Genomic DNA, 25,320 nt, shown 5'->3' on the forward strand with positions numbered 1-25,320 from the left:
AGACAAGCTGGAGGTGGGACTTAATGACCTCCAGACATCCCTTCCTGCAAAGTTAGTCAAATCTAAAACCCACTGTTGACAGTCTTAAAAACTGGCTCCTGAGAAATGAACTTCAATCATACACCTATATGTATACACCAGCAAGTATATGTAAAGCTATAGACTGCGCATAGCAATATACAATCCCCAAAAGGCAGACTTATTCCGGGTATCTGGTCCACAAGGCTGAACACTTTGGGGAAAAGAAAAAGTTTGAAAACTGAAATCACAATCCCACAGCAGAGATGGAGAATTGCTGGCAGGGCTGTGTAACACAGATCATCCTTCTGCACGTGGGCAGACAGCCTTGGGTGCTCATGGGGCCCTTCGATGGCCCCCGATCTAGGGGCAGACCAAGACTTCTCAATAATTTTCAGGCCATTGTAGGAATGGGAGCTGTATTATATTTGGCTTAATAGCAGAACTCTGACGTAAGGAGCCTTGGGGAAATGTAATGGCATGTACATTTTCTACTTCTTTCATTGAACAGACACTTCCAGCCAGCCCAGGCTGCTCTTGCTGGACCTGCTCTGAGCAGAAGGTGGGGCCCCGTTTGTCTGCCAGCCCCCAAGCCACCCTCTGGTTTGCAATTTCTCTTGCAATCTGCTGGCAGCATTTCATAGCTTTTTCTGGCTTTTGTCTTTTGCATTAAAGATCCCCAGGGCTGCAGGACAGAAGTGATGCAGGGTTGTAGTGTAGGGCGTAAGCTTTGTGAACATTTCTAAAGAGTGCTCAGCTACCAGGTCCCCTGAGACTGAAGGGAACCAGCAGCTCTGCTTGCCTGATGCCTTCTACTTCTGAGCTTTCCTACTCTTTCCCCTTTCCATCTTCTCAGCATTCAAGATGAAACATCCTGATTATGAACGTTGCTTCCTGTGTACAAGGAGAATATGGGAGTTGTCAGGATGGGAAACACTGCCCCATATTCCTTATAGTCCATAGAATCACAGAATGGTTTGAGTTGGAAAGGGTCTCTAAAGGCCATCTGGTCCAACTCCCCAGCAGTGAGAAGGGACAACCACAGCTCCATCCGGTGCTCAGAGCCCCATTCTCTGACCTTGAGTGTCTGCAGGGATGGGGCACCACCACCTTCCTGGACAAAAATCAAGGTTGGAAAGCAAAGGAAAGCAAGACTTAAACTCAGGTGTGGTTCTCACCCACACAAATGAGGTCTTAGACATTACAAAAATCTCTCAGAAGTTGAACAGGAATGGTCTGCATGGCCAAGCTACACTCACTGAGATCGCTCAGCATCGTCTGCCCATTGCTGGACCAGACTCCAGCATGCTGCTCTGTGTTTCCCAGAGTGAATCCTCCTGGTGCTGGTGAGCCCAAAGTTTGGCAACTGTGATGCGAGCAGCAAAAAGAAAAGACAACAAAGAGACAAGATTTACAGGCAATAGAAAGACAAGCATTCCAGAGGCAGTACATCTGATGCCACCAAGGGAAGGGCTGGGTGACAGGGATGGATGCTGTGGCTGAGCATGGCAGTGGAGCTACCAGCAGTGGTGGAGCCCCCCCTTCCCATGGGGAAGCAGTGTGCCATCTCCCCAAAATGCAGCCTGACTGGCAAGCAGGATGCCAACATCTGTGTGCCAGCTCTGCGGGGCCACGTGTTCTGTGTACGCCCCATCTGCAGCAGGCAGCACATGCCAGGGGCTGTGCTCAGGGTGTGCGGGGGGGTGGCTGCAGGAGGAATCCATAGTAGGATTAAAAATTACCACCAACGGCAAAATGTAAATAAGAAGCGTGTTTTTTCTTTCTACTCTGATTTTTCCCACTTCAGTTTAAAATTCCCTATTGACTTTGATCAAATTCAGGTGAGATTCACAAGCTTGGTCAATTTAGGGATTTGGAAAGGAAAAAAAAAAAATTAAAAAAATGTGTAGAGAGGTTTCAACCAAAGGGAAAGGAAGGAAGGAGGCTTTGCCAAGCAGGTTTTCCCAAGTTCTCACAGTTGGACATGCTGTGGCTCCGTGTCTGCAGCAGGCTCCAAGCCCGGCTTCCAAACGATCTGGATGGGATCCTAAAGCGATGCACTGCAGGAAGGGTGCTGGACGAGGTGGGCAGGAATCCCAAATACAGAAATCCATCTCACCTCCAAAAGGCAGAACTCTCGCAGGTTCCAGGCTTGCAGTTTGAAGCCTTTTGCTTAGTCCTCTTGTTTTCCTGGCCATGTCTAAGTGAGCTCAGATTAAAGCCCCTGCTGAAAAGGACAACCAAAGTTACACTATCATCTTATCTCTGTGAAATAGAGTAGTAAATATGCAACTACAATTGCTTTTTATCTCCCCATCACTCCAAATATTGAACCTAGCCATGGCTGAATCCCAGATGGTGAAGCATTTAACTTCATTTCCAACCTCTTGTGAGGCTCAGTTTGATTTATTAACAGGTTATTCTCAGGACAAATCATGCACCACAGAAGTGTAAACTGAACCAGATATGTGTGTGATTTACTCACTGTGTGCCCAGTAGAGCCCAGTAGGGACAGAAGTCACATGTGCCTGTTAGATGCCTGAGGACAGGGCAGAGATGGCTCTAAGATTTCGAGGCTCTCCTTGCCTGTAATGCTCTACCTTGCAATGGTAGCATCTCTTATGGCTCCTGGCTGCCTCTCACTTGAGCTATGCATGCAGCCAGCTGGAATTCCATCTCCATTCACAGGCTTTGCCTTGGCCTGGAAGTGCGTTTGTTGATTGGCCACTGTGAGAAAAGCCATTAGGTCCACCAAGTCCAGAACAAGAGGTGCTTGCACTTTTTCTCCTCCCACTGAAATAATTCTGCATGCCACCTGGCATCGCTGACACCTGATCCAGATTCATGGCTGTCTTCCTAGCTCAAAAAGCCAGAAATTCTTCCTATGGTGGACCACTGCTTGAGTAGATGCCCATGACTACTATGGGCTTCAGGGCTGGTGTGAAGTAACCTCCTCTCCCTCCTTGTCTCAGGGTCATGGCTGGCACAGCACTGAAATGCAGCCATTTAAGGAGGCTGGGAACCTCTCTGATGGAAGCCAGAGCTCTCGCTGCAGGGCAGGAGGTGCAGTGCCAATGAGCACAGGGTACATGGCACACTGGATTGAAATTATCCTCGGCAGAATTCCAACTGTTGGCCTTGCACTGGACCCACGGATAGGGATGGGCAGCATAGGAAGTGTTGGAGCCCACAGAGATGCTCCCACCCACCAGCATGGGTGCTGGGCTGGGTGCAGACCATGGATGGGAACAAGGGGGATGCAAGTCGGCAGGGCTGGGGCCGTGCTGCCACAGCTGGGGGGAGCTGCAGAGCTGCTGAAAAGTCTCTTGGCTTCAATCCCCGCGTTCCTCTGAGGCAGGGCCAGGGGCTGTGTTGCAGAGTGGGGGAGCGAAAGGCCAGCCCCGTGCTTGAGGCCAGTCGTTGTAAATCACCCTCACATTTCCTCAGTGCTGCGTCAGATGTGGAGCAAACACATGTTATGGGTAACGGAGAGAAACGGGGGCTCCCAGCTCTGCTGGATGGGAAGGGGCAGTGAGGTGTTCCCAGCAGCACATGCTGATGGAGGGACCCAATCTTGTCATGCAAAGTGTGAGCAGCACCTTGTCTGGTGCTCCGCAAAAAGGCAGACCCTGCCCTTCGCTTTTCCCTGCCCAGAGTCCATATCTGATGTTTAAATCAATTATCCCAACATTTAAGTCTCTTGCACATGCCAGCACATGGCCCTTGTAAGCCTTTAGGGTTGGGGGCAAGGAGGGGGGTGTTGGCTTTTGCGAGCGGTACGTACATTAATTCCAACATAAAGAGCTGCAGTAAATCACTTAATGCCTGAATCAAGTTAGTTGTTGTTGTTTTGGTGAATTGGGACCATATTCGGGACTATAATAACCTAATAATGGACAGTGCAGGCATAGACCACACTGTAATGTATATTGTAGGGGAATATGGTAATAGTCTGAAATGGCAATTCTCCTAAATAAATAGCACATCAACTTACTTAAACCTAATCATAAATGGGACAAATTGGACCCATGTGCAAACAGAAACCTGAGCAGAAGGCAGGAGTTAAAGAAGCCATTGTTTCCCAGCCTGACCCTGGGCAGAGAAAGCCTGTGTCAGGTTACATCTGTTAAAATGATTCTAATGCCAGCCCAGTATTTTAATTATAAATATATAAAACATTTAATAAGAAGACATTCTGAGCTTACTAAGCCTTTAAAAACTGGATGTGGGCGGGGTGGGTAGAATGGTATTCCATGTGCCCCAGACAGAGTGCCAGCGTATAATGATTGAATGTTTTCCTGTAATAAATTGAAAAAATCTGGTTTGTAAGAATGGATCCAAATCACTTGGCATTAGAAAGGTAATTTGTTACCTAGCTTCCTCTTGGAAACGGGCTGCATCCAAGTTTGCTGGAACTAAGTTTCTAGGGACTGCAGTGTCCAAAAAGAGAAAGAAAGAGCAACCAGGATGCCTATGGCTCTGGTGCCATACACACGCACACAGACACATATATTCTCTGTTATTTCTGCCTCTCTCTTTTTTTTTTTTTTTTGCCTGGGTTTTGCAGCCCTCCCTCTCATGGCTCTGAACATGAGATTCAGCAGCCAAAAAAAGAAGAAAAAAAAAAAAGAGGTTACTCAGGACAAAAGCCAGATCTATAGCCACCTTCTTTGTACCTTTCCAAATCTCAAGCCTGCTTAATTATGATTAATTGCCACATGGATAATCAGATACAGTTTCAAAAGGTTGGAGATGACAGTCCAAGGACACCAGGGAAGAAGGAAGGTTCGCCTTTGTTACAAGAAAAAAATACCAGGTCCCTTCCTCTGCCCATAACCTTTTCTTATTTTAACAATTCCAAACGGAATTAATACCATCAGTACATTGTTCCCGCTCCTGGGAATTGAACTTCAACTGTACAATTTCTGCAGCTGTCAGTTTTTTCAGACCTCCTGTCAATAACGCAATGTTGGGGTGCCCTTCTTCTTGAATGAAAGCGGTTTCAAGTTTCTGCTTTATGTCTGTGCTTTCTGGGTGGTGCGACATGATGAGAAAGTATAAAAAATAATAACAGCAGTTAAAAAGCTTCCACTCTTGACTTAACTGGATCAAATGTAATAGACTACAGTCTTTTCTCCCGATTTCCTTTGCTTGTTTTAGAAAACACTGTGAAAAGTGCAGGAGATTTTGTCTTGCCAGCTCTTTCCTCCATTTAAAATCCCTTTGGCTAAGTCAAGGATCACAGTATGTCATTTCCAGCCTAACAGAAGTGCTGGGCCTTGTTCAGCTCCTATTACTAGGAGGCAAATCCCTAGGTTGCAGGCGCCAGTGTTTCTGCGCTTGGCTCACTTCCCAGTATTGTTTCCTTCATTACATTCCAGAGTGCCTCTCAGCCAGTTAATGTTTGCACTGGGAGGTCCAAATATCCAGCAATCAGCACTGAACTTTTCTCTTTTTGTTGAGAATTGCAGGTTTCAAATGCAATCACTGGCTTTAAAGCAAAACTTACAGGTGAACACAACAGCACTAATTTCCATTTTATTCACAAACAGTTATATTTTCCACAGTTTCTCCACGCGTGCTCGTAAAAGGGTTTCAGGGGATGTCTGGCTTTTTCGGGGCTGGAATTTCGTTAGGGATTTTGAGGTGGGTGCTGCTCTCCCTGCACCTCTTGCAGTGCTTGGTTAACATGGGTGCTCCCACCCACAGGCCTGCTCTCACTGGGGCTGTTGGCAGCACCACAGCATCCTCCTTGGTCCTGAAAATGCAGCGAGCTGAGAACAGATGAAATAATTTGGATCACACAGAGGGTCAAAGCTTTCCTTTGGACTTTGTGCTCTGATAATCTTGGCTTTCCTACACGGCAGGCTGGGGGTGGCCCCCAGGGCAGCACCCTGCTTCTGCCACCCCTATAAGCACAGAAATCCCAATAAAGAGCAAGAAACCATTCTGTGCATTGACCACTATTTTCAGGCTGTACCTCGGGCAATTTCAACTCTCCTACAGGAAGACTTTTGATTAGGCAGCCCCACGTAATTTGCTTGTTGTGGGTTTGCTCTTAAGTTTTGGAGACCGAGCTGTGGGTCATAGGCTCGATGAAGCAATTAAAAAGTCCATGACACTTCTTTGTGGGGAAGAAAACAAAACAACAACAAAAAAAAGTGCAGATTGGGAAATCCTCAGTGTTTTCCATAAAGCCTCCAGCTATGCTTCCACCCATGATCATATGTCATATGGATGGTGTCATAGCGTCCTAAGGGTGCTAGCTCGCGGCGATGATATCGAATTCATGGAAGTGTATATGCTCAGAGAGAATACTAATGTTAACTCAGTCTAAATAACAACACTGCCAAAGGAGGAAAGCAAAAGATGAAATACAGTGGATTTCAGGAGGCAACAAGCTCTCATTTATTAAGATCACAGGCATTTTACAGGTTACAAATCATAAAGCAGAAATAACTTCATAATATACAGGTCAGGAATGTGTCTGGGATATTGAGGAACTATTTCCTTGGCAATAATCTGCCACAGATAGTCAGGAGCGTGCATTTTCTGGCACAACAAATCATTGCTGATTAATTTTGTCTGCCTTTGTCTCAGAGACGCAACAAGGCACTTTGCCGTGTACACCGCTTTCACTCTGCTTCCACAGTATTCTTGTTCAATGCATAATTTTTTGCAAGATAGACCAAACACAATACGCTTTGTTTTGCCTCTTTGACATCGTTTTTGCCCGAGCTCAGTGTGCAGCGCCTGTGCGTGATGCAGGGGATGTGGTTGACACCCCCAAGGCCCCCAGAGGGGCTGATCCACCCCTGTGTGAGCCCCACGAAGCCACCTATCAGCAGTGTGCTTCAGACACTTTAATTCCTCTTGAAGGGCTGAAACCTTGTGGTTGCAACTTGGTGCCTGAGCCAGCACACAACAGCAGCAACCAGCAAGGAACTTTCCCTCTCTGGGAAGCAGACCATCCACTTGGGGATGAACCCCGGTGCAAGTAGTGGAAATCCCTGCAAGGAGGGAAACTGGAGTTCCTCACTTGACTAGCGTGAAGCTCAGGACTGGATGCAGCTGCAATGTGGAGGGAAGGTTCATAGCATTGTCCTCCCCTGCATTTATTTATTGCACTGGATGGTGGTCTGCTGCACGGAGGGGCTCCCAGCATCGCCTGGAGGACAATAGATAAATACCAAAGGCAATATCAAAACTGCGTGTTGTCTGAGCACATCTCCTGCTTTCTTGGAGTTCCTACAGGTTTGAAGAGATTCTCAGTCTCACCTGGTTATAAGGAACCACTCTGAAATAGGCCGTGGGGAACCCATTGATACCCTTGTATCTCTGTAAGAAGAGAAAGTGAAGAAGTTCTGCTCCTGAGTTGCTGCTTCTATAGAAGCATGAGTGGGGAAGTCCCTGCTGCCCTATGGTGGCCATGGCAATTCCTATCTTACACCAGGAACCTGGAGGAGCTTCTGGTGGAAGGTCTTCACAACTGGCCAATAAGAACCTGGCAAGGTGGTTTCTTTCTCTCTTTACCTAATTTATCTTCCTTGGGATTGAAATCATCACAAAAAAATAGTATCGCTGTTATGGCTTCTGCTGTCAGTGTTCGTCTCCTGTCCACGTTCCCCAAGCTCCCACCTTCTTCCTCATCGCTTTCTCCCTTCAGAATTATAAAACCCAAAACAATGTGTTCATAACATTTCCTCCAATTCCCCCCAAAAATGAAATGAAAACAAACAGCTAGCAGATGCTGATTTTCTCACTTAACTGCACATATTTTATAGCAATTCTCTCTGATTTTCTCCCAAGACATCCACCTGACCTTCCTTTCTCTCCAGTCTCTCTCAGCAGTGGCCAAACACTGCTAATCGTGTGATACTCAGCCCATGGAAATAGGCTGCAACTAAGAGAAATTTACCCTCTGACCTCAATGCCTTCGTGTGTACAATAGAGACCACGGCATGTCTTTGCTAAGAGGAATGCATTTTCCTTGGCAAAAACTGATTTTATACCAAACCAAATTAATACTATGAAGAGAATGTGGTTTTGTTTTCAGTTGGCTTTTTTTCTTCTTCTTCTTTTTTTTTTTTTTTTCTGTTTCACAAAAGCAATACAAACAGAATTAAACCCATTTGATGATTTTACAATGAAGAATGACAAAACACATTTTCCAAGAATTTTGCAGGAAGTGGAAATGAAACACGACAAGTATTTTTGCTTCTCTCCACAAAACTACAAGTGCGTTACAAGCACAAGCTGATGTTGAATTAGTGTGCTGTGATGAGGAGCAAGCATCAGTTGGCCCAGAAGTTTCCAGTGTTGGACATAGACAATGTAGCTTGGAGAGCATCTCTGGAGAGTGTCCTTCCCCACTGCAGGTGGGAGCCTGAACTCTATGGTAACAAAAGGAATAATCTATGTAGGAAAAAAAAAAAAAAAAATTGGAAAAAAAGCACTGAAACAAAATGTAGAGTCCTTTTTGTTCTGGAAATAAGAAGGAATCTCAGGCCAGCCGTGAGCAGAGCTGTGCGCTGAGAGCTGGACGCGATATGATGCGGTGGCTGAAGTGGAGCGTCTTGTTCACACACCAAGTCTGTTGCAAGATCTGGGAACAGAACTTTTCTGCCTTTCCCATCCACAAAGAGCAAAGCTGATATTTTTCAGTCTAGATTATTATTTTCTTTCTTGGATTAAGGAAAACAAAAATGAGAGAGAAAGAAAATCGGTGACTCATTGCAGTTTCTTTGCTGAAACACAGCTGCCCTTGTCACAGGAACAGAATTCTTAAAGCCTGCATCCAAAATTTATTGCAAAATAAATCTGAAACTTTTAAAAACAAGGAGGCTAAATGATGTTTCTCATTCTTTTTTAATTTGTGTTTGTGAGTGTAGGTCCAGACTCCAGCCAGGATCAAGGGTAGAGCTGGAAAAAGGAGAAACAAAGTTCTTGTGAAATTTTCAGACAAATTTTGGAAGCCCACACAGCCTACACTGGTTGGACAAGCTTCAAAATAAGTACACGCTTCTCAAAGCTTTGATGCATCTGGACCTTGTGGGATTTCTGCTGTTGAAGGTCAGCTTAGCTACACCCACACCACCACTCTAAGGTAATATCACATTTCTTTGTCGGGTATTTCTTTTGAAAATGTTCAGAAAGTCCAGTAATCCCAATTCAAGCAATAAAATACATGTGTAAAACTCCCCCAAAATTCAGTGGTGCAATATTTTAATTTTAGGAAAAAACATCTCTGCTTTGGCCTGATCTTTCTGCCTGAGAAACATTGAGACCTTGCTTTGGACTTGCTGAACCTTGAATTGCCACCTCTATGATGCTTGCAGTTTCCCCCATTTGCATAGTGCCACGTTTCTCTGGATAAAAGTGCACGTTGGCGATAAACCTGCCTTGTTCAGGAAACCTGGGAAACCTGATTAGAAGTGACACTCACTCGATGGAGCTGTGTCTCATGAGCCTAAAGTCCGAGCTGCCTAACAGAACAACCCAACCAGCACCACAGGAGAAGGAGTGGATGTGCTTGGGGAATCCAGGGAGGGCTTCAGAGAGGGCTTCTGCTCATCCTGACTGAAATGAAAGAAAAATGGTGCTGTGTGAGTAAGTCAAGTGTGGTCGGTGTTTGCAGCCACCCCTTCATTTAATGAGCAAGCTCAGGAAGCAGAACGTCCCGAGGGTGGGCAGGAGGCAGTTCAGGGGATAGTGTGACATGGAAGGGAGGAAGGATGACCTGATTTTGCTTCCACACTACATCTCTTTAACTACCTTTAGTTACATTTATATTTAATAGGATATCAAGAGTTGGGCTGAGATTTTTATTTTTGTTCTCTGAGTAACTTGAATTTCTAAGAGGTGTTGTGTTATATCTTTTTTTCTTAACACTTTGTGACCTTCTTCTGTGAGCTTATTTTAGACCTAGTGGAATGTCCCAGAGAAAATTCCAAATGGTCCTTAATACATGAACTGTTTCCAGAAAGGAGAAATTCTCAGTGGACTATGAAACTATTTTTCAATCATGGTGTATGGCACACAAACCATAGCTGAGTTGGTTTTTTTTGTTTCTTTTTTTTTGGTTTTTTTTTTTTTTTTTTTCAGTAGGAAACTATTGCCCAGTGGGTTAAAAGAAAATAAAGGATAATGGGATTTTTCCGTAAGGCTGGAGCTGTTCACAGGGGTTTCCTCCCCACTAGATGTCACTGGAACTGTTTGAAATGTTTGGAACAACCAGCCCCAAACTACCCAGGTTCAGAGGCTTGTTACAAACATGAAGCTTGGAACAGGTTTCTTTAGAGCTCTGCCCTGGTTCATGTGCTTTTCTCAGGCACTGGACTGGGAAATGGGTAGCCATAGGAAGTTCAGGATTTGGTACAGATTTGGGGACAAGATAGGTGAAACTCATGCAGTTTGGCATTGTGCTTGGTAATTTCAGTCTTCCTTGGGCAAGCCAAGAGGACTCAAAGTCAATGCTTGGCTGCCACCATCATTTGGCTGGGAGGTGTTCAGAGGAAGAGCAGGGTCACGCAGGACACAGATGGGAGCAGCCACTTCCTCTTACAGCAGCCTGTGTCTGGAGCTTGGATTCTAATATAATATTCCATAAAACCAGGGAAATTCTGACAGCTCTTGCAGTTAAATTCTCCATGTCTCTCCTCCTCAGGAGTACAGATGTTAACTCCCGAGGAAAGCAGCTCCTCAGATTATTAGGTCTACTATTTAAATTCTCCCTGTAGTTCCAATCGACTACAGGAATCTTCTTCCATTCTTATTCAAAATTCAGTTTAGTGTGATTATGTGGCCATGCATCAAATATGGCAGTATAATATGTCCTTTCATCTACTTGCCATAATACATCCCTTTTAGTGCCACATAAATCCCTGAAAATATTGCTGTCTTCTGCTCTTGAGATTCTTCATGTGCCTCTTTGCCTTACTGCCTTCCTCTTCTATTGTTTCTCCAAGCTGAATTAATTCTTTATTCCCCCCAACCTGGCTGCTATGCTGTAGCCCTGCTACTGAGCAGCTACCATGAAACAGCAATGCTTTGAGGAGGAGAGGAGCAAGCGAGAGCTGGCCGAGCAGCTTTGACACAGCAGCTTTGACTACTTTCATTAATTAGTGCTCCAACGGCACCAATTCAGTACAACCCACCTGTAGGCACGGGTGGCTCATGCAACACACACACGACAAAAGAGGGTATATTCCCTTACACAACAAATATTAAGCTGTTGTTATATTAAGCCAGCAAACTTTCAACCTGCTCAATATTCAGTATATTTAAAAAAATGAATTGAAGATACTTGCCCATTTTAATATGTGCTCCTGAAGACATTTTTCAGGTTTTTTTTAAATTATTTTTTATTATTATTTTTTTTCCGTTTAATTAGAGCCTCATGGCAATGGCATGCTTAGTTCTCCTACTATGCCAGTGGTTAAAAAATTACGGCGTTTCAAGTACCCTGCATGTCATTAACTGCTCTGCTAAAGATAGAAGAGCAATGATGCTTCCATCTCAACCACTAGAGCGGGCAAAATTAAAAGTGTCCCATGCCCATGCCAGGGGAAGTGCCCAGGAGTGGGGCTGGGACCATCCACTGGCCCAGAGACCCTATTCGTGCCCCTCCCTCTCGCAGCCCATTTTGGGGTCTCATTCCTTCTGCAACACCTCCCGATGAGTGGAGGAGCTTCCCTGCCCCACCACTTCACATTACAAAATAGAGAAATCTCTGCATTAAAAAAGTCCTGGCAGAGTAAATTCAGCACAGGACAATGCAGAGGAAGGTTACAAGTATATTAGGATAAGGGCATCACAATTATATGAAGAAGTCTGGAGAGAAAAGATTACATTGTTCTGACAACAACATTTTTCAAACATTTAGACCTTTAATATCATTAATTTAAAGTACAAGATTAAATATTTTATGCAAATATTAGACAACAGCAAAGAGCTCCACATATTAGGATTTAAAACAAATTGAAAGCATGCAAGACATATTCATTTCTTAAGCAGTTTAGTTAAAAAATCGGTATTGTCTCTATTAGGATTAACTGACAGTAACTCTTTGTGTTCAAATGGATTTAACTTCACTCTGGTTTGTTTTCCAGATATCATTGTCCTCCAATAATCATGGATAAAGGAGAATGTAAAAGGACAGATCAAGTAAAAATATATCTTCACATCATAAACACAGAATTATGTTTAAATTTCATTACTAAATGGGATTTCAGCTTCGTATACCATGCCTAATCCTACACTATAAAAGATGTATAAAACCTCTTGACAAATTCTAACAGACTTTGTGGAAGTTGCATATATTGATTAAAACATCAAGCAGTTACATACAAACCAATAATGAATTACTTCTTGTTGGAAGATAAAACTTTGTGATATTTAAAATTACAGACTTGAAAGTAAGTAAAATTACCCCTAATTATGCAGAAGGGAGCAACACCTTAGCAGTAAACAAGATAAGCACCTCAAACAGCACTAATAATTTTAATTAACATTTTCTAGTTTCCTTTCACCTCCTTTCAAGGTCATCTGCTACCTTCTCCTGGTACAACATTACAGTGCGGTGTTAAAAACTTACATTCCTGTACTAAACGCTTTGAGAAGCCAAAAAATATTACTTTCGGGGAGGGATTCTTTTCTTATTTAAAAGAAAACAAAAATAAAAACACTTAATTGTGTGCAAAAGTAAGCACTGCATTGTGCAAAGCTGCCAGGGAGGTTTCTGCAGGGAGCTGCCTTCAGAAGTCAGACCCCAGCAGCCGGGATTGGGCCAGACTTTGGGGCCTGACTGAGCACCAGAGGAAGAATTCTCCAGGGAACTCTGCCTGTGGGCAGAAACCCATTCATATTTCACATGTAAATTTAAAAATGAGGGCTATGTTCAAACTGAGGGGTATTCGGATTGTGAAGTTCAAAAGACATTGAACTGTGAACACCGAAAATGAAAATTTGGCATAACGTGAGAGTCTGTGCAGTTCTTCAGTTACTTTTCCTCGCACAGAAATTAGTAAACGAGTGCTCTGGAGATGACTTTGTTAAACTACTTCTTTCCTTTCTTAAAAAATCCAAAAGTTGGTAAGAAATGGGCTTTGTTATATCAGTGGGTTTGTTCCATGCCACAAATTTAATGTATGAGGTCACTCGGAATATAATGTGTAGTGAAAGAATCTCATTAGGCTAAAATGAATGTAAAATGTGTCAATTTGATCCAAATGAGAACTGTAGTAAAACCATGTTTGATGTTCATGTGCAATAAATCTTTAACATTTGTCTGTAAAGTATTAGAGAACCCATAGGGAAATCTCTATTTGTGATAGCTGCACATTTTCAATGATTTTTCCTATAATCCTTTGTTGACATTTAGCATGTGGCAACGGAAAGGAAGGTCCTAAAATAAGAATTATTAATTATTATTCTAAGGTAAACAAGGTGGACACCCTGCCTCTGGCTGCCAGGGTTTGGGGAAAGGCAGAAATTCTGAATCCACTCTGTTGATTGAAAGTTGCCACTTCTGGGGTAAAAAGTCGGAAACCAGCAGTGCCCTACCTGCCTTTGGGGTGATGGGCTTTGGTGGCCACATCCCTCTGGTTGGGTATATTTTGATATATTCATATTGTTAATTACTGTTGTATTTCAATTTTCTCTCTCGTATTTTTTGTTCATTCATAATGGCTTTATGGTTCAGCGGACCGAAATGACTAAAATGAAAGATTTCCGAGATTTCTTCTGGGAGTAATTTACAAAAGACCACAATTTTTTAATTGCTCCTGATGTTTAGTTCTGGGTATCTGGAAGAAGAGAAATCAGCCCAACTCTTTTAGTTGCCACCCCAACCATATCAGAGACAGAGTTTTGATCTCTGTCTATGGCTTCGATTCCCGTGGCCCGCCATCCATATTTCGAGAACTGGCTTATAGCAATACCATGGTGTTTATATTTCTGCCGCTCACACTTGCTTTCGCAAGAGAATTACAAGTTATTCATGTCCTTTGAGGAGGCTCAGGAAATAATGGGTGAAATGTCAGAAACAATTAAGAAAAATGGAGGCATTTCATTTAAGAAATACATAACTTTTGCTGAATGGCTGAACTCGAAGTGCCACAAGATTGCTACAATATGAGCTCTGGCTCCTGATTATCATGAAGTTGTATAAAAAAAACAACCTTACAACACTCACATGCCAAAGGTTGCAACACAGTCTTTGGCAGGAAACACGAAAACGCTCCAGCATGGGAAAAGTCTTCAAGCAAACTTGCATCTGTGCTGATTTACATTTTTACAGCAAGCAACAGCCGCTTTCTGAAGGCAGTGAGTGACTTTAAAGCACGGTGACACAGCTGTGCCCCACAAATACTCATCTCCCTCCATACCAGCCCCTGCTTGTTTGCCCATCTCATTGCTGCCATGCAGGGCCGTTATCAATAAATGCGGTGTTCTTGGCCGAGTTTTCTTTGGCTTGCAGTCTGCTTTACAAAACCGCTGCATACTTGACAGTTTGCCCTAGTTCAAAATTCTTTGGTCAGAAAAAGCCTGGAGAATGAAACAGTATCTGGTGTTGTAAAATCTTGACCAGATTCTGAAATATTGCCTAAGCCCCTGTCAGCTCGAAGGTGATTTCTCCAGGTCACGGTTTGGGGGAATTGATGGCACAGCGTGCAGCCATGACTGCTCTGTCTGCACTACGTCTTTGTCGAGAGGGTGCGGGCTCACCTTTAGCACTCACTGCTTCCCCAGCCCCTATGGTTTTGACAGTACATTTACTTTCCTACACAGATTATAAGCTAAACGTAGGAAAACGAACCAAGAAAAAACTTGTCTACCTACTGCATTTTCATTTCCCTACTTCTGTCTGAGGATTTATCAATTACCCAATAAACCAGAAAAAAGTGCCACCTGAAGCTGAAGAAGAGATAATAATACCAAGTGCTTGCACTGAACTGCTCTCTTCAGCTCTCCCAGTACTTCTTCTGGTTGTGCAAGTCCATTTTCCATCTTTTACGATTGGAGACGTGAGGCATAGGCAAAAGAAATAATGCACACGCGATCAGAAATCCAAAGGTAAATCTGATATAATAGACAAATACCAATGTAGTGCTCTTCTTGGCTGCCCAGCAGTTCTAAAATTAAAAGCCATCACTCATGGCAGAAAGGGCCTCTTCTAGGGGGTATAGTTTCTGAATGAGTCTTTAAACAATAAGGCTGTGGACCAACACAAAATTTGAATATTCTCATCACTGGACTACAGTAATTCATGCTTTTCTGTCAACAAGATCTTGACATACTTAGCCTTAAGCATCTGCTTAAAATCGTACTGAAGCAAAACACAGGCTTTGGTATTTAGCCAAAGAAGGGTGAGAGCTTAAGAAGAATCAGTCTAGATCATCCAGCTATATAAATTATAAGTTATTACATTAAAAGAAGTTCTATATATTTCTGGCATAAGCTCTGACTGTTACAGTTTTGTAGGGAACTGTCTTGAAGTCACAGCAGCCCTGCCCATGCCTTCCTCCAGAGAAACTGAACGGGCTTCAATAACACCTCCAGCTTAGTGACAACACTTAGAGTCTTAATTAGAAGAAAAAAGACCTACTTTTGCATTTTCCTTATCTATACCAGGCTTTCCTGTACTGTGCTGTTTTTCTTAGAGTCTCAGAGATTCATCTAGATTTGGGCAAGCTGGGAATGCCTGAAGGAGAAAACATACAGACTTTTGGAGTGAGACCGCAGGACTGCTTGATGTTGGGTCTTCCCTACTGCTTTGGTTTAGTTTGGTTTGTCTTGGCTTGCTTCGGTTTGGTTTAGTTTGGCTTGTTTTTTCTTGCTTTGGTTTGGATTGGTTTGCTTTGGTTTGCTTCGGCTTTGTTCAGTTTGGTTTGACTTGATTTGGTTTGGTTTGGCTTGGCTTGGTTTGGCTTGGCTTGGTTTGGCTCAGTTTGGTTTGCTTTGGTTTGGTTTGGTTGTTTTTTTTTGTTTTGTTTTGTTTTGTTTTTTTGTTTTGTTTTGTTTTGTTTTTGTTCATTTGTTGTTTTTTTTTTTGTCTTGGTTTGTCTTGGTTTGGTGGCTCAAGATAGATTAATTCATTCAAAATTTGCTATTCTTTGAACTTCTGGGTGGATAGCAAGGGGATTTCTTTTTTGTGAGCATTGGTTCAGCAATGGCACCACTTTGGTTGGACCTGAGAAGGAGGCCCCCAGCAATGTCCTCTGGAGAAGCCACAGTAAGATATCAAAGCTCCCATGAACCCATTATGGGAGCTCCTTGACATTGCTGTGGCAAAGTCCTGGGGACAGAACCACGCCTCATTTGGCTCTCCAGAGATCATGCTGGAGATCAGGCATGTTGCTCTTAGTATTTCTAACTATTCTTTTCCCTTAGTCTCACTTTATCCCACTCATTTTGAAACTCTTGACAGCCTTTCATCAAATGCTTCTAACAAACCCAAAGCATATCTAGCATTGGCACTAATAATTTAGTACTGTAATTTTATGGGCATTTTAAAGTTCCTGAGTATTACTATTATTTTATGGAACGGTTTTTCCTCCTTTTCTTTGGTCTTTCTTCCTACGTTCAGTAGAATTATAGGTGAAATGTATTTCTTGGCTGCTGTTTCACCTTTTGTTCATACACTTAAATATTGTACTAGCTAAGGATTGCACAAGGCCCCCACATTAAAATTTTATTGTATTTTTGTATTTATTTTTGGCCCAGATCTGGGGGCCTCTCAGGCTCAGGCCTTCTGTAATTTTATTGGTTTGTGGGTGGAGGAAAGAACAAAAATGAGGTTTGTGGCCAGTATGTTATCCTTGGCCATACACATCTATCTGAGGGCCTGATTCTGCTCTGGTTCTTAAGAATGTAAATCTCAAGCAGCTCCACTGAAAACAACAACAACAAAAAATTAAAGCAATGTAAAACCAATGTAAATTAGTTGAGAATCACCTCTTTAGTGGATGCACAGTAAGCATTTTGCTATTTATGATGTAGCTGGGAACAGCTGACTAGCCTCTCTAAAGATAAGAGCCCCCTATAACTCAGTGGTGGGCACCTTTTTCTTCATTTTGACTAATGACTGCTAGTGAGCCAAAGATGAAAATTGTTTTGTTTATTTTTTTATTAATTATTTTTAATGAGTTCTAGCGCCTGTAAGTAACAGATCGAAGAACACAAAGCTCATCAAGATGAGAATTGCAGCTGAATTTTGGTGGCCTCGCTACTGAGTGAAAAGTACCCTGTTCTGCACTATTTCCATGCTTAAAAACAATTGAATACAATTGCCAAAATACATGGGATCCAGCCTTAATAAGTTTGATTTTCTTTTTTTCAGTTATAGAGATCTGTTCATGGGACATCACATCCTCTGAGGTCTCCCCTGCCTGTCCTACAGCTCAGGGTGAATTGTGGCCATTACATCCCACACTCCTTCCTGCCTGGTTCACTGCCGTCACCACCATCGCTTGCTTTCCTCCCCCAAACCTGTCATTCTCTTGCTTCTTTGCACATTTCTTCATGTCAGGTCTTTGGCTTGGAAACGACTTCTCCTGTGAGCCAAACCTCCTTATTCTACACTTTAAAATCCTTATGAAATTTGGCTTGCCTTCCAAAACTAAGCCTCAGCTCCCTTGTTACTCTTCTAAATATAAAACATTTTTATTACATTAAGCTATGCTGAAAAAAAAAAAGAAAAGAAAAAAAAAAAGGAAAATCCCTGCACTAAATGTGAAGAAAGTATTCAGCATAGCAGCAGATCACGTCTTTTTGTTTTGTCTTGGTATCATCTTGTTTGCACATGCTCTGGGCTCACTATCTGTATTCCTCCTTGTGTGCCTCCTGCACTGAAAAGCCCCATAACGGTTGCAACAAAAGGAGTGGTTTCCAGGCTTAACTGGAGAGTTCTGGAAATGGGAAAAGCTGCCCCATTATTGATCATGCTGCACTACGTCCTAAAGATAAACTTGTATCCTAGGGTATTCACTTAGCACCTTTCAACTACATTAAACTTCACTTTCTTATACAACTGAAGGCAAGTTTTGAAATTAGTTATTTATATTTTTACAGGTCCATTTTGTTCATTATTTCCAATGTAATTTTAATCATTTCAACAAAGAAGTGGCTTAATATTCCCAATAATGGCACTTGTTAGTTTAAATATTAAAATTCACATTAGAAATTCCCTTGACTACGTGTGCATTATTTGCATTATAGATTGGATGCATCTCTCTCTCTATATGTGTATGTTCATGCACATGTATGCATTTTCCAGAAAATGCAGAGTTTTAAATGATCCTATCTGATCTGAGAGCACATAGCAAATGCCAAAGCAATTAGTGATAAACAAGGTCCTAACACGCCAAAATTAAAAGCTGCTAATTTTCAACTTTAAATAAATCCTTATTGTATAGCAGAAATAATTCCTCATAAAGCGTTTCCAACATTCAGAGAATGCTTTTAGGACATACAGCATTAACATAATTTTTTCGACTGGGGTTCTCACAGGACATCTGATGAAGTCTCTACCCTTAATTTTAATTGCGTAGGCTGCATTCTTAATTAAAAACTGTACAAATGGATTTTATGCCATGCCAAAAGAAATCTGAGTTCATTAGTTATAAAACCTTTTAAAAATTGATGTAAATATGTGAATTCTTTAAAAGTTTGAACTCGGAGTCCTCATTTTATGTCGAGTAGCCTTTTATCTAGAGAATAATAAAGCCAATACAAATTAAGATAGTCTGCGTTTTTCATCGTCCTCTTTTTTTTCTCTTCCCTTTTCCTTCGTGTGTGTGAGAGTTTGTGGGTGGTGGGAGTCAGTGTGGGGTTATGTCTTTATGTCGTTATGCTTTTCCTTGAAGAATCAAATTCATTTAAATCTAAACTGTGAAGAAAATTAGAGTGGGAAACGCACTGACCCCCTTGTACTGGGTTATATAAATATAAGTTCATATATCTTTTATTAATTCTTCATATTAAAACACAATCACAGCATCTCAAGCCCATAAACGTAATGGAAATCTGTCAAACTGTAACTTCAGAGGGAAACTCTGGACATCACTTAAGGAAATATGTGCACCTTATTGATTTTTATTTTAAAGTACGTGAGTTGTTAATTAAAATGCTTTTCCATAACTTGACAAGCCTTCAAGAAATGAATGGGAAACTGCAAGACATTCACTTAACCAGATCAGTTGCTACTGTTCCCTTTGGCTGGAGGCTCCTCTGACTGCAACAACCTGACGCTGGAGTTGGTTGCACAAAATACCACACGTAAAATCACAGGAATGGGACAAAAGTCAACTTCTCCTGTGTTTTGTATTCATCTGTAGCATGTCATTATTAGACCCAACCTCTGTGCCCACCTTTGGGCACACCAAGCTGTGCCCTGTCAGCAGCCGTGCTCCTATCCTTTCATATCCAGGTTTGTGGCAAAGGATAAATAGAAAAAGTGAAATTTAAACAATAGTATTGCCTCTTAACTTTCAAATCCATATTATGTAACAGTTTAATAGTGGGATAAAAAAAAGAAAAAAAAGCAAATTAAACAACAAATAAACCAACCTTTACACAGAACCACTCTGTTTCTTTTCATCCTCTTCAGTGGTTTCTGCTTTTGAGCATCTCTCTGCCACTGGACCTGAACGAGCATGGCAGCAGGGGTGCTGAAATACCACATGAAAAGCTTTGTAAGTGCTTGTGACATTTACAACGAGAGCCGAAACAGGAAGCACCAGAAGTCTCACAGGAGATACGTTCTCATGGGTTTCTAACACAATTTGGCACAGTGAAGAAGTTCAACTGGACAAACATTGGAGTATTTTTTTTTTAAGGAATATAATTCAGGCAACAAAACCATTCTACCTTTTGAGGTTTGCCCACTACCACTTCTTACAGATCATGAAAACCATATTCCAGTATATTTAAATATTTTGTGTCAGAAACACACCATACTGGAAGGAACGTTGGCTATCCATCAGCATTAACCTCCGCCTTCTCCCCAAAATTCAGCTACCAGTACAACAGTAGGCTGGAGGGAACAGGATTATTCATCAGCAAACTAAGGCAAACAGACTTCTCCACATACACAAACTTCTTTTATTTGACTGTTTTACTATTTGAAATTTCTGAACACATTCATAAAGCTTAGCATGAGAAACGAGCCAGAAGGAATCTCTGGATTTAATACTTTAAGGAAGCAGGCAATTGTAAATTTGCTTTAACAAGGTCCAACAGTGCTGCTGGGGCTAGAGTGAAATGTGACATTACAAACACCACCATGATCCACTTGGAAACGTGTGTTTTATTATTTTATTTTCCCTAGCAGGGAGGAGAGCCTAGGGCCAGACCAACTCGGAGACGTTGCATCAGCACGGCAGGTCAAGGGAACACTGAACCTGCAGCAAGCACAGAGCTGCATCCTTAGACTCCCTCCTTTCCAGAGAATTAAGTGAGGTCACTCAGAAAGCAGAGAAAGAAGAGGAGATGTAGACTGTACCCCATCCTACACATCCTACACATCACAGTGATTTATACTAAAATTAATGGCATTCAGCTGCTCACCAGCTCCGTTCCCACAGCAGCAGGAATGTCGCACAGCGATGGTAAGCAGTACATGATGTCCAACCTCTGCAAATACAGGATGAGGAATATGAGATTTCCATAGGAGAACCATTACAATCTTTCAGTTTTGGTATTTGTTTAAGTTTGTGCTGGGTAAACAGAGAAACATGAGACACAAAATTGGTTTCTTTCCCTTTCAAAGTGCAAAAGCAGCTTCATCAAGAGCACAGTTCGGTCTGCATTTATCTCATCTAGCTTTAAGACCTCAGACTGAAATTGAATTAAATTCTATAAAGGCAGGCTTGCTGTATGGTCCCAGAAGAAAATCCAGTTTCTGAACACTCAAAATATTGCTTTCAAAGAACAGCAAAAGGTTTCATCTGCAAAATGGCAGATGGATCCATAAACTCTTGATTCATGCACCTATTTCATAGCAGCCAACCTCATTTCTCCTGCGATAACTGCACTGTGAATGAAACCACAACATGTTTGCTAAGCAAATCCTTGGCTTCTTGTTTATAGTAGCATACCACTTTTTATGCCAGCTCCATGGTCAACCCAGGAGTAAAGAAAAACATTTGTTCTACAGAAAAATTCACAGAAATGGACACAAACAGACCCATATAATTGATAGTTTTATGAGATTGAACTCTGTAAATTTTTTTAATCTTATCCCTCTAGATCCAGTTTATGTGCACATTTGAACAATGACTTCATATCCTTTCCAAGCAGAGATTCTGGGATGCAGTCTCCTCATTTGGCCAACACAAATCCCCAAGTGCCAAGAATTTCTAGTTTTGTATTTTGCATTATATTTGCCTTTTACATGCTCCTTTACAGGATTCCTAGTCAAACCATTCAGCCAGTGGACCGATTCCAGTTTAAACCAAAGGAAGATGTGCAAATCCCTAAAAAGAATTAAAAATATGTTTGCATTTTTTGTTATCTTGTGTCTCATGGTACAGATTACAACAGCTAGTCTTTAATCTGTACCTATCTAAAGGCACGACTTATGGAAAAGTTCAGTGACTGAAATGTTTTCTTTGTTGGCCATCTTCACCAGCAAACTGGAACAGCTGCCTGAATTGTAAACACCTTACCATGTGTTAAGTTGAAATTAGTTCTCTGCTCTGCCTTCCCAGCCTCAAGGGCATATGAACGTGGTACTTCATTATGAATCTTTTTTGGGGTGAGTTATGGGGGTATTTTGGCCACTAACTGGAAATCTTTTAACAGTTCTTCTTCTTCCAGCATCGCGTTGTGTCAGGCAGCTGCACTGCCAAAGATAGAATGGAGCACTTTGTTGTCAGACAGGGGCCAGGTCTCTGCTGGGGGTTAAGGACCCTATACCAATTCCCACTAGAAATGGTGTTTTGCTGCCAATCTTGTCATTTCTCTGCATGTTCCTCTGCCTGTGCAGGGTACCACTGAGAGGAAGGAAGGTGGTGGGGTGGTGGTCCTTTTATGACTGAGGGCAATATGGGCAGTTTAGCGTGCTGCTAAGCCTAAGATAATTAGAGGGGGTATATGAAAAAAAACATCTGGAAGGTAAAAATATCTTAGAAAGAATTCGCTTTGGCTCATGTGGACATGCTAGGTATCTATCCTGGTGTCTTTAACAAAGCTCAAAAGCAGCTTTTTTCCTTATCACAGTGGGTCCAGGCCAAACAGGAATGAGTAGACTCTCCATTCTCTTCTTAAACCACCCAAAAGTGTTTTAATATGCTGTTACACTGTTTTGTTCATCACTGCAAAATTTCCTTCGTAGATATAGGAGACACCTGAGTTAATGAGAAGGCAGTGAGATATCTGAAAGATAGAGGAGCCAAACTAGATGTGCACGTCAGTAAAAGTGTTTGGGCAGGTGGGACCACACCATCTAGAGCCATGCCACAGCCCAGCAGCTCCAAGCTTTCTGATGCCGAGATGTGAGGTGGTAAATGTGACTTATCCCAACAGAATCCCAACCTCAAACCCCGAGTTGATCAGCTTCACAGCTTGTTAACGTTTTCTCAGACTTCCTAGCTTGTTATTTCAGTTCTCAGACCCCCACCCACACCGAACCTATAAATAGATCTCTGTTTTAGAAATAAACTGCTTATTTTGCATAAGATGTCTTGTCTGGAATACAATTTATTTTTTATCACAAGGAACAACTGTCCTATTGCACTAGCATGTATTTTTCCTTGGGTAATTAACACACCAGTTTCGATGAGAGATATGCAGTGCAGATACAGGACATATGTTAGTGTAACTAACTGCAGTGTTCCAGAAATCATAAATACAGAGTTTCAGTACTTACATATCTGTAAGCAGCACAGTTCTCTAAAAAGAATGTTACTTATTTTCTGCTGATACTGAAACCTTAATTATTAATTATTTACTGAAGAAGGCTGAAATTCCCCTATCAGCTGTGAGCATTTCCAAATATGAGTGGACCAGCGAGACTCTAATTCGCCAATCCTAAAAGCAATCCTACTGCACAAAAGAATCCTTCTCATCAGTGTAGAGAGGAGCTATCTCAGAACAAGCAAAATGTTCACTTACTTATTTAGCATCTTCCTTCCATGATTCAAACTGGCACAAGAGCCGGGCAGCTCAAGAGAGTGAGGAGAACGTGGCCACGAGAGGCTTTTAATTTATTGGCGGCTCTTGCCCTACTGTACAGCCGCTGCTGCCATTTGAGTGTAATGGATGAAACAGATGTTTGACACTGCAGCACCTCTTCATAACTTCACTCTTCAAAAACAGTTTTACAAGTGCTCACTCGCGTTGGTTCCCATTCAGCACAGGAAACTGAGGTCATGGTGAAACATGAGGCCCGGGCAGGAGCCTGAACTCATGTGCACTGCAGCTGGGCCCGCGCCTTCCGAGCACGTTAGCAATTTATGAAGCAGTCATAATTTTCAACCTACGGACAAAGAAATAAAAGTGTTGACACCCGTATTGTAACATCTGTGAAGGGAAAAATACGAGCCTGTTGCTAAATTCAAGAATTATGGAGGGTTTCTTTTGCAGTTAATTTTGTTCATTATCAGATGTGATTATTTTTAATAGGGGAAAAAAAATCCTCAGGTTTATGTATCAATACTGAAAAGTTACTCTCTGGATTGCAGCTTTCTCAGAGTTGCTCAGAAGCAGTAATTTACGACGCAAGTGACTTTTCTGATATTCCGAGCGTTTTTATTTCCAGATGATTATTTTAACATATGCTCATCTTTGAATATGTCAAAAACTCTTCCCATGCATGCAAGACAGGTAATTTTGTGACTTGTTTTAATAAAGATAGCACAAGATTTGTGCTGTTGTACGTCCTGGTTCCCTTCTGCTTGCTTCCCCTGGAAAGCAATTAAGGCGTTTTGGTTCTGATATTTGGTACCTGATTTGGCAAACTATAGCAGTGCACCAGCCTGAGGAAGCTGATATTTGATGGGTTCAAAACACTGTATCAGGAGTTTTTCTCCTCCCGTAACTTCAGCTCCTTTGCAGCCCCGACAGCCTCGGGGAGTTCTCTAGCACTCCCCCCAGCATGGCTGCCTGCCTGCAGCAACCCACTGCTCACCTCCAGCACGGAGGTGTGCGAGGAAATCCCGCGTCTCTGCTCCCTGTCTTGCACCTACCTTCGTATATAATTGCATTTCTGACCTTGTGCTTAATTAAAGTCAGCCCTTGGGTGACTTAGTGGCATGCTATGAAAGGAAATGTGATTTTATAGCGTCGTTCAGTTACAAAGCATGGAATTATTTTTTAAGATGATAAAATAGTGACAGATGTGCTAAGAATGAAGGTTTCTACAGTTAGCTGATGCCAGAGGGTCCGAAATGCAGTTTGGTGGGTGGTGTTGCCATCAGGCCCGACACCTAGGCAGGGCAAACTCACAGCCAGTCCTGAAGTCTTGCTAATACAAGTTGTCCTTGTAAAATCAGACTGTTGTTACGCTGCTCTTCAAAAGCACCTGTAGGAAGTTTCACAGGACAGAGATCTTCATTGCCCTGTTACAGATGCTGATGTGTGCAGTACAAAATAAAGGCCACTAAATCCTTCAGGCAGCTGTAAATGTTTCTGTCTACTGTAAGAGAAAGTGGTCTGTTGCATGGAAATTCCTTGAGCTCTTCTGAATGCTTATTTCTGTCTTTATCTATCTATTTCCACAGAGAAAACCTGCACCTCTGAAAACAGCACATCTTTCACACTAAGAGAATAATACTTGCAGGCAAACACCAGACACCGGGCAGCCCCTCCCACAGCACCAAAGGCTATTTGACACTGCTGTGAAGGAGGTGATGTGGTCTGATCGAGGGCCGTGTTCATTTTTGCAAGAAAAAGAGAAAAAAGCCACTGAAGGCAACCTCCATCAACTGGAGAAGAGCTCTCAGCTGACACATCGTCCATCCTACAGCAGTTCAAGGCAATACCACCATAGTACAGAGTTGCTAGCAGCCTGTCAGCAAGCAAAATTCTTTCTGTGCTCTACAGTGTGGATACGAACTCACCTACCATGCCTCAGCATGCATTCATGCTGACAGTGTAGATCCTTCCACCATAAAAGTCAACTCTGCTGCCAGAGCAGCCTTGACTTCTACCAGTCTATACAAGGGGGGAAAAGTCATGCATGTGGTTTATGGCTTTGTTTTCTCAACCTTTTGCAGTGCTGTGGTTTTTCTGTGTCTAACCACAGTCCCCAGCTCTAAGATGAGCTGTACGACGAAGTCTAACTTAAGAATTTTTCCTTTT

General features: G+C 42.3%; 1 long non-coding RNA gene across 1 annotated transcript; it reads right to left on the reverse strand.

The window, feature by feature from the left end:
• Nucleotides 1–8,853: 8,853 nt before the first annotated feature.
• LOC149917134 (uncharacterized) lies at nt 8,854–23,251 on the reverse strand. The gene is made up of 4 exons (XR_016468603.1): nt 23,134–23,251; nt 20,587–20,652; nt 19,588–19,688; nt 8,854–8,940 (listed from the first exon to the last, which is right to left on the reverse strand). It is a non-coding gene; the product is annotated as an uncharacterized LOC149917134 (long non-coding RNA).
• Nucleotides 23,252–25,320: the final 2,069 nt, after the last annotated feature.

Source organism: Phasianus colchicus, chromosome 8 (assembly GCF_987193195.1).
Source record: "Phasianus colchicus chromosome 8, bPhaCol1.hap1.1, whole genome shotgun sequence".
Lineage (NCBI taxonomy): Eukaryota > Metazoa > Chordata > Aves > Galliformes > Phasianidae > Phasianus > Phasianus colchicus.